The sequence below is a fragment of the Dermacentor albipictus genome, unplaced genomic scaffold (assembly GCF_038994185.2).
Source record: "Dermacentor albipictus isolate Rhodes 1998 colony unplaced genomic scaffold, USDA_Dalb.pri_finalv2 scaffold_35, whole genome shotgun sequence".
Taxonomy (NCBI): Eukaryota; Metazoa; Arthropoda; class Arachnida; order Ixodida; family Ixodidae; genus Dermacentor; species Dermacentor albipictus.
The window spans coordinates 1,232,918-1,243,311 of record NW_027225589.1 but is presented as its reverse complement, the minus strand read 5'-3'; the positions used below and the strand labels follow the sequence as shown (position 1 = coordinate 1,243,311).

Here is a 10,394-nt window from a genome sequence, read left to right as displayed (position 1 = left end):
CTCAATTTTCCAAAAGTAGCGCCATTCTTAGATCTTTCCGCCACCCCGCTCACCGAGGCGCTTCCTCCTCCACCCCTCCTGTCGCCCCAGCCTCCTCCGCTCCCCCATTGGCCAATCTGTGTCACGTGAAAGCATTCCCCGCGCTTTTGTATATTTTTTTCTTTCCGGCGCAGAGCAGGCGCCGCGCTTTTGTATATCTTTTCTTTCCAGTGCGCTGCGACGCCCATTCTGGGCCTACGCGACGAAAGGAAAGTATGGCAGGCGGTATGAAGGAGCGCGGTAGTTTTATACAATGTGTTAGGGCCGAGTACTTAATTGCGATGCCGTGCTGCTGCGCCTACGGTTGCCACAACAGACCCAGTGACGGCAATAAGCTTTTTGCTTTACCATCCGCCGGGCGCAACGCAAAACGAAGAAAAGTGTGGATTCACAAAATCGGGCGGGCTGACTTCGAGCAAGTGGAAAGAACGCGCGGCTTTGTGAAGTAAGTGCCACGGCTCCTCCAACCTCTTCTTTTGACGCCCGTGTCAAAACGGGCCCGTGTCCAGTGCATTGGGCGGCGCGTTAAAGAACCCCAGCTGGAAAAAAATTAATCCGGAGCCCCCATTATGTCGTGCCTTATGAGAGAGAGTAAACGTTTATTGTAACAGAGACTGTTTGGTTATGGTGGGTGGAGCCCCTCCTCCAGGGCCCCACTGGTTACAGCGGCTCGCCGCGCCTGGTCAAGGGTCGCCAGTTGGCTTCCCAATTCCACTTCCGCGAGTCGCGCCTCCCACGACCAGTTATGTAGAGTGTTGTCTAGCAGCGGCGAGGTGGCAGCCGCCGGACGTGACGCGCACTGGAATGTTATGTGTTCCAATGTCGGTGTTCCTTCGCACCACGGGCAAGTGTTGCTGTATTTGTCTGGGTACATTTTGTGTAGCCTGTATAAATGTGGGAAAGTGTTTGTTTGCAGGCGGCGCCAGTCCCGTGCTTGCCTCCTGTCTAGGCCTGGGTGAGGAAGGGCTTTGGTTCGCCTACTTAGCCGTTGTAACTCGAGGATTTCTCGTGGCGCACCGGGTGTCGAGGTGTTCTCCCGGGCGGTGTGGCCCGCGGCTCGGCCTGTCATGCCTCGAGCCAAGCGGTCCGCCCGTTCGTTCCCCGCTATCCCTGTGTGCGCCGGGCACCAGGTCACGCAATGATCCATGGTGAGGTTCGTTCCTAGGATGCGGAAGACGCAGCCCGGTAAAGCCCCCCCAAGGAAGAGGCGGCAGGCGTCCTGCGAGTCTGTCAGCACGTAGGCCGATTGGCCCTTAGCTTCCGCGGCGCGTATAGCAAGGGCTATGGCCACAGCTTCGGCCGTTGCAACCGATTTCGTGTGTATAGATGCTGCTACGGTTGTTCGTCCTTGGCTAGTCACGACTGCTGCAAATGTATTGAGGGCTCCTGTATTCTTGTGATACGAACTCGCGTCTGTAAAGTAAGTATCCGGGTCGCTTCGCCGCCTTAGTAAGGTGGCTGCCCGCGCGCGTCTCCGTGCCGCATGATGGACTGGGTGCATGTGACGGGGGATCGGCGCCACGTGGATCCGCTCTCGAATTTCAGATGGCAGTAGGATTGTTTCATCGCCACAATATTGTGGTGTCAGTGGATAGTTAAGTCGTTGTAAAACCGAGCGCCCCTGAGGTGTCGTGTTTAGCCAGATCGTGGTGTTGGGATGTAAAACCCAAGAATCAGCTTTTTTTCTGTCTTGTGTGCCTTGACTGTTCCAGTTAACGGAACACTGCTTCCTTGTGAAAACTTACAACGCAAAAGAATACAGACGCACGTAGTATACAGAGATAAAATTAGCACTTCAACAAGAGTGTTGCTGGTGCCAATGAGGGGAGGGGGATAATTATTTTCTGAACCTCTTTCCAGTTGTCCCATCAAGTTCCTTCTTTTTTTTTCTATCAAATTCTAACCATTTGCACTGTAATAAATAAATAACGATTTCATATGCTGGTACGTTGTTCAAAATATCTATACCGCCTATGTGTGAAAACGTTGCACATGGCCACCACAACCTGTGCATGAGCTACGTACATCTGTAAAAGCCGCGGAACAGAAACGGCCTTGCGGCCAGGCATTGCTGACCGCAGACAGTCGGAATCTCTCACGCGCCGGCCGAACAAAAGCATCCTGCAGGTACGTAAATTAACCTACGAAACCACGTGCACATACTTTCACGCTGTCAAAACCTGAAACTCTGGTAATTACTCGCGTGTCTGAGCACACCGCGTGCTTGTGTCGTGTTTCAGCAACACGAACTTTCAACGTGCGCGCGCTTTACGCCTTAAATGCGCCTTGAATAATGGTGCTTTTCTCTATTTCTTCCGCAAATCCGACACGACATTCTTAAGGCCAGTTACCGACTGACAAAGCAAGATCTAGATTGAAAAAACTGCTCCGCAGGACTCGAACGAACTTTTCCGCGGATTTCCTCCTGTAGCGTGTTATGCCTGTTTCACATGCTGCGACTGGAACGACGAAAATCGGTGCTGTCGCACGCGTCGCAGAGCGATTTTTAGAGGGCCCATTTCACATGACTGCGATTTTAACAATGCGACTGGTGCGATTCCCAGGGTTGCTTACTGCCAGGTTTCATGGCACACGTTGCACAATTATTTTATTGTAATGAATAACTTATAATATTGTTGACTTTTCTTTATTAGGAGCAAATAATATGCTTGTTTTGTAATTTAAAAACGTGTTGAAGTTAACATTTGTTTCGGAGTGCGCGACGGCGGTTTCTGTAGTTCAGTGCGACATCGCGCACGTAAACAATGGTAAACAGCTGTTCGCAGGTGGTTCAGCGATTCCTTATTCTATGGTTCAGCGCTGTGTGTTATTTTATCTACCTTCTATGACCGTTTCGTTCTGCCTGCGCTACAACAATATACAAGATGACCTATCGACAAGTTCATATAGCTACCCTCACCGTATATGCAGTATTCGGAATTCGGCTGCCACGAAGTTGTCGTGTCAGCCCAACAAGATCCTCGCGCTACCCGTGCTCGGCGTCAGCTTCTGGAGAAATGATGCGTGTATATTGCCCGTCATTGCGCATATGTGGTGCCTGCTCCTAGCCATATTCTTACGCCAAACGCAACAAGAAGCACCAACCCGAACGCCCGCGTGTGCCCCTGAACGAAGCCTCAAACGATCTGTGTGATTACGACGTGGAATGAAAATTGTGTTGTGAAATTCAACCTTAGCGCTAGCCTGGTTCGTCCATCGCCGCGCTCGCGCTGCGAATGTATATATGGGAGCCTTCTCTAAATATTTCTAAAGGCGCAAAAGCCGACGCATCAAATGTTTCGAGCAGTTACCGTCACTTTTGTAAAAACCTGTACGTTGTAACATAGCATTCTAAAAGACACGCTTCTCGTCCACTTTGTTGTCCCGTGTCTCGCGCTGGTAGTATACTAGGAACTTCTAACAAGAAGACCATATCAATACGCGCTATTCATAACGCAGGATCGTAGGCCCACGGCAGGCGGACTTGCCGTAGAATTTTTCAGCTTTCTGCTCAGCCTCGCACGCCTCTCAAGGTTAGCCTGTTTTGTGGAAATAAATATTATTACTATATTATTAATGTTATTAGATATTATAGCTTCTTCACTGTAATTTATAGCAATCATCCGGATTTCTTAAGCTAGTCATGCATTTAACCTGTATTACATTGTTACGACGTGTTTACGGGAGTCATTTAAAACTAGATTGCTCAGCCAGAGAAAGAACAAATGCAAGCCTCAGTGTTTATTCCAATTTGGTATTCCTAAACAGATTGTATTGGCAGAATTTTATGCCTGCTTGCATTTCCTGCAATTCAATGTTCAGAGCTGGAGAAACTTATTCCTTTTCTTGCTGTCGAAAGGCTGCTTCAATGTCGATAGCAAGCTATAATTATTCATTTCGAAAGTGTTAAGCAATGACTATATGTCTAAGCTTATCAATGCATTTTTGTTCTACGAACACAATTAAGTTTTCTCTCTCCCTCTCATTGACAGCCATGGAGTGAAACTGTTCACTTTCATAAGTATCCGGATGCAAACATTCTGGAGTTTGTCCTGAGCATTTATCTGCATCCTATAGTGTGCATGTATGTATCAAGTTTTTGTGTTACAATCGCAGTGATCTACACATATTGTTATATTGCAACAAACAAATTTATTTCACTTTGTTTTCAAATCTACAATGTGGCCATGCAGTAACGACTGCATTAATAAGCAAAGAACTGCAGATTCAGTGTACGTGTTGGAATCTATGCGAAGTGAAGTTTTTGTCAAGTGGTCAATTAAATACTGTTAAAGTAACTGCGATATATACAATTTGTATTATTTTCAACAATCCAACATGTCATCTTTTGCAAGGTTTGCTTATGCACCGCATAGGTCACAACCTTAATGTAATGTAATTTTTGTGCATTACACTGTTCACAAACCATACCGAAACGCAAATGGCAGTTAATGTAGATGCACGCTGCGAGACATCAATGCAGTGACGTTTGTTGAGCAAGAAATGATGCGAGGTATATGCAGATAAATGAATGACATGTGCTTATATACATATTTATTTATATACCTCGCAGGCTGCAAGGTTGAAGTATTATGCGAGGGGGAATAGAAAAGTAGCTACAGAAGGAAGAAGGGCACAACATAAAAAAAAACATCAAAAAAAGCAGTGCCAATACATTGCACCAACTAGTCCGTGTTTTACTGGCACAACATTATACAATACTTAACAAACAATAACAGAAAAAGTTACTGCCCGTGCACCCTGTACAGACAGTAAACCAGCAAAGCTGAAATGTGCAGCCCCGGTGTTTATCACTGGGTTAATTTTAATGGTTTATTCAAGTCTTTCTATATTATTGATTATGTCTGTGTTTCTTAATGAGGTTATGCACATGTTTGGCTTGGGTTTATCACATTGTTTATTTGGAATGCCACACATTGCACTTTGCAAGATCACTATCATGGAAAGTGCAATGAGTGGTTCATTGTGGTATTCCAGCGGGTCCATCAAAGTCTTTCTGAATTATGTTACACACTTGTGTTTTTTAATGCATTAATCATAATGTTTATGACTCAGTTATGCACTGCAGTTACGAAGTGACACACCGGGGCTGCACATTTCATTTAATTAAATACAGGGACACATTTTCGAACCTATTGGGAAGTCGGAGAGAGACTGCTGCACGCGTGCTCTGCTGCTAGAGAGAAACGACGTCACTATCGGTCTAGCCAATGGCCCACCACACCTTTGCTGTGAGATAATAATGACATCATGATCTTGTCTTAACCCCGTCCCCCTCTGTGTCCCTTCCCTGCAATAATACGCAGATAAATGTATGTTTGAAATGCATAAGCATTTCTGTCTACCCAAAAAGAAATGTCGCCGTCCATCATGCAAGACGAATGCAATGGCTCACACCCCCTTAAACAATGGCTCATACCCCTACACTAGGGTTTTTGGGATCGGACCATGAGTGTTTCGCCTAGGCATATACAGCTTCACTGTAAAAAGAATGAACACCTTTCTGCTAGAAACCAAGGCAATCATGAGGTGTATTAATATATGAAAGTTTATTGAACATGCCGAGTAAATGCTGTTCGACAAGCAATAAACCGAATTTACACAAAAAGCAGAAGCAAGATCTGATGTGTGTCCATACAGATTCCAACAGGAAACGCATCCATCTCTGAAAGTGTAACAGTGGCCATGCTGACACAAGATTCTCCCAGTGTGTTTGCATCTACAACATCCATAATTTCTCTAGGCAGCCGATCTCCACAGAATGCTAGCTTCTTCCTCTACAATGCACTCTCCACATCTGAGCGTGCATTGTAGAGGAAGAAGCTAGCATTCTGTGCAGATCAGCTGCCTAGAGAGATTACGCAAGCTGTAGATCTAAAAATGCTGGGTTAATCCTGTCAGCACGGCCTCCGTTAGAAATGGATGCATTTCCTCTCGGGAAACACACATGAATTTTTGATTCTCCTTTTTGTGCATGTTCAGTCTATTGCTTGTCAGCGAGCATTTACTCGGTGTGTACATTAAACTTTTGGTTGTTAGATCATCTCGGTTTTCTTGTTTGTCCTATGTGTTCTCTGGTGCCATCTGCAGCCAGGCTATTCGTTTTTTTTTTAGACTGCAACAAGTCACTTTAATGGCCCTCATGATACCTTATAAAATCTTTTATTTGGCCAATGTAGCAAGAATGTACAGTGTGAAGCAGTAAGAACAGGGTATGCTAACTTCTGATTAAAAGGTTTATTGTGAAAATGCAGTGATCTATAAAGGTTACCACAAAGTAGTACAGCAATAAAACCTGATAAAGACTAGTGCTTGATGAAACCAAACATAAAAGCAGGAAAGGGAGAAAATACATATAGATATACAAGTCCAGGGAAAAAAAACATTGTGATCATCAAGTGTGCATGTGGCTACCTTCCAGGAAACTCATTTTTTTCCCAGTGGCATGGAACTGGAAGTATGTGCTTGCATAAACAAGCTGTCAGTCCGTCTATTGGAATAACAACAAAGTTTCTTGAAAGGTGCTGGCATGCAGGATTGGCAATTGTAATGATTTTTTTCTTCTTGCACTTGGAATTTTTCTATATTTTCTTTCTGTAGCATCTTTATTTATGTTTGCCTGTATCAAGCACCAATTTTTATCTATCCTTCAAAGATGTCTTTCTTTTTCTGGGGAAAACTCGGGGAAGGCAGGAGATGGAAATTCAAGACGATGAGCAACATGAGAACAAGGTGAAAGTAGGAGCCAACGTTTTCACACGTGGACCTTGAAGAAGACAAGTCCACTTGTCGAAACGTTGGCTCCTGCTTTCACCTTGTTCTCGTTTTGCTCATCGTCCTTTTTTTTTGTGCTAATTTATATAACTCGCCACATTTTTACAAATGAACCTCAGTTGAAAGTTCGTCCTCATCCATATCTAGTGTCATCCTGTTGATACTGCTTCATGCTATCCACTCTTGCAACATTTGTGTGTGTGTGTGCACACGCGTGGATTTGGATGTGAGATCGGGCCCTTGGGCAGAGGTATCATTCTTCTCCTGTGCAGCCTTATGAATTCATTAACTATACTGCAACAGAAATTCGATGGACAGGAACGAAGTGAACACACCGAGTACTTCTTTCTTGTCTGTTGTCTATCTGTAGCACTTTAGTTAATAATGAATATACACAAACTCATCTAGTTCTCAGTTATTATGTCAGGCTTATAAGCCCGCTTGTTTCCTGAAATATCTGCATGGCTATGTATTCTGTAATTTAATTTCTGGCTATGTGCTTGCAAGTCGCGTGTCAATCTCCTGATTTTCCCGACAATCTTGTGTGATGTGCAGGCCCAGACAGTTTCTGGTGAATCCATGCAGGGTGGAATCTGCACTACAAGTGCTGCTTTGATTGCCTTCAGTTCAGCTTTTCTAGGTGTAGGATGACCTGGAATGGTACTCACTTATATGGCGTTTAGTTTTATGTAGTGTCATACTACTGTTACACTGGTATTGCCAGATGAGTGTACTATATGTGCCTTATGTTTGCTTGCATTTTCATGATTAGCAACCTCCTCTGTGTGTTTGGCAGTTGCATATAGTCTCCTGCCCTAATTGTTTGCCCCCATATTCCACGGTATGGGCCTGTTGTGTTTCAAGTTCAGGTACTCCCGAGGTTGTGTTTCTGAAGGGAGGGGTAGTCATCTTTGCATCTCGTATGCTAGCTGGCATAGTATCTTGGGACGAGGTTCTGAGCTCTTGAGACAAAGAATTTGTGCTGCAGGCTGCAACTCTACTCCGTCTAGGAGCTTGTTCGTCAGCTCTTTTTCATAGAGGTCATCAAGCATGGTACAGTTGGAAAGACCTGTTATTACTACCCGATGCCTGTATTCGATGAGTTGTCTTTTTTGTGTGCTGCTGGTAATTCATACCGTGCCATACCTTGGACACAAGCACAGCATCTGCGATTTTCTATAGTATGCACTAGTCCACCCCCATTATTTCGAGATTATTCTGTTCACCAGGTGTGGAAGTTGCGTCCAGGCATTGCATAATTGTTTCACCCACGTGCTGGCTCTGCCGTCACGGGCTTACACTAGCTGAGGATTTGTGGATGTTGACTTGCGGGCATATTTGTCCAGCTATGTGGATCACAATGTGCAATCTTGGGTAGTTCTTGATTCTAGTCTTTCTTTTTTTTTTCCGACGTCCATATGAGCTGACTTATCAGAAAGCGAGAGGCCAGACTGGCCAAGAAAGTCTGCAGTGTTGTCGAGGGCTTGTTGCATCATTCTTGATTTCTGTATAAGATAGCTTTCCCATGGACTGTAATACACCATAGGCTGTAGTGTTTCTTGTAGTATGCCCGTGTTGTTGGTGTGTGTGCGCCAAATGTACCTCCAACTCTCACCTGAAATTTTCTGTCTTTCAGAAAGTTGCTGTTTAAGTGCTCTACCAGAAATGTTTTTGCTTATCGTTCCTCTTATTAGAGCAGCATGAGGTACTGCTGTTAAAAGCCTTTTCACTCTCTTCACTCTTTCATAAGCAGTATTACACAATGTCCTGCAATAAAGTTTCTGCTGCTTATGTCCCACTCATATCTGCCAGAAGGGACAACTCTCGAAAAAGGTTTTCTTCGTGCTATGTGTGCGACGTAGTATGAGCATCCATGCCTTTTATACATCTGTAGAACCAGCTTCCTGACAGAGTACTTGCTACACCTGCTCATGCTTATTTGTGCAGTGCTGTTGAACAATACATATCGATGCAATGAATATTTACACACTCGAATTATCACGAAAGATGGTTGGTTTACAATTCTGCCCTTTGCTTTCTATTGGTGTTAGATTTTGCATAAGCATGCCCCCCTATGCAATAGTATTTTGAAGTGTAAGGGTTCAATAAAAGGTGATGAACTAAATCTAAGTGCAAGAGCTTTTTTTCTCACCTACAACTCCCATCGAAATGCGACTTCCATGGCTGGCAAATCAACCCCTCGCCTTGTGTTGGCAGGAGAATGCTATAGCCACAGTGGCAGGTGAACAAATTGAAGAACAATATTTCTGTCTATAATTTTTTTCTTGCCTGTATGTAAGTAAAGTTTGGAATAAATTTGTCATGGCAAAAAAGCCCAGTTTATGGTCTTTTATTGAATAAGCCACATATTGTGTATAGTTGAAATGCAGAAATTTGTTCTGAAATCCTTGGGTGATATATGTTCTTGCAAGTAGCATGGTATTTCATTACTTATAAAAATAATAATCGCAGCGGATATCGTTATATGGATTTACACACTAATATATGTGATCACAAACTTATTAGAAACTTACTAGAAACATGGAAGGCATGTTTCTGCACACTTGATCCGCTGTGAATGTGCAAGAACTGCTTGTACTGGCTGACTTCACTGCACAGTTTTGATTTACTTTTCTTCAGCGTGTCGTTTTACACTGTTTTATCCCCACAAGAACAGGCCGTTTGCCTGCTTTTCGCATTGTTGCACGAGTTCTACATAATTGTGCTGGAGGGTACGTTGTCACTTTGCCTCTATAGCAAGCAATTTAATTAATCTGCTAGCTGTACAGTTGATTACCTTGCAGAGCAAGTGTTCATACAGATGCAGTAAGGATACAAAGTCCGCAACATAGCCTATGTTTATTGGTTCCTGTGCAAGAAAAAAAAAAATCTCCAGAGAAGAGGTGCAACTTAGCGTGCATGTAATATTTTATTCAAGCCACGGATTTAATACTACCGTAGCAAATTCATTACGATAGCCTACACTTTTGCTCTGTCAAATTTAATAAGAGGCAAGATAAGCTTTCAAGATGAATCGGGAAATTCATGCTTGAAAACCGACAAGAAAATGCAACTGAACGGTACCGCGTTCAGCGCAACGTAGAAACTTCGGGTACTTTGCTGTCTTGTCATTTGCCCTTGCCGAGGTTGAAATAATTCAAGCTGCTCCGTAAGCGCGATTTTTGCATGCTACTCAACAAAAGAAAATTGTGACGACCTCGTCGTCTGCTGGGGATCGAACACCTCCTAGGACTGACAACTCGCAAAGGCGCACGAAGCAAAGGTGAAAATGCACTTCATTTGCTGTGTAGCGTGTCAACAAACGCATAGCAATAGGAGAATGCAATCTGTACAAGTTTTTTATTCTCCCTTAATTCGCGCACGTACCTAATTCGACGATCCACGTCTCCGCGATTGCACTGCTCGTGCGAGACGCCATCAAAACAAACCGGCGAAATAGCTCCGTTGACAGCTCTCCGCGCAATTTCGACGGAAAATCGCAGCGATCGGTGCGACGGTGCGACTGTTGCCTGTTTCACATGCTGCGACTGGAACGACGA

General features: G+C 44.2%; 1 protein-coding gene across 1 annotated transcript in view; it reads left to right on the top strand.

The window, feature by feature from the left end:
* The first annotated feature begins 439 nt into the window (after positions 1–439).
* LOC135897199 (uncharacterized) overlaps positions 440–10,394 on the top strand; it is a 32,021-nt gene continuing 22,066 nt past the window's right edge. Inside the window, exon 1 of the mRNA XM_065425780.1 lies at positions 440–484. The gene's annotated coding sequence lies outside the window, so the exon portion shown is untranslated. The remainder of the gene's footprint in view (positions 485–10,394) is intronic.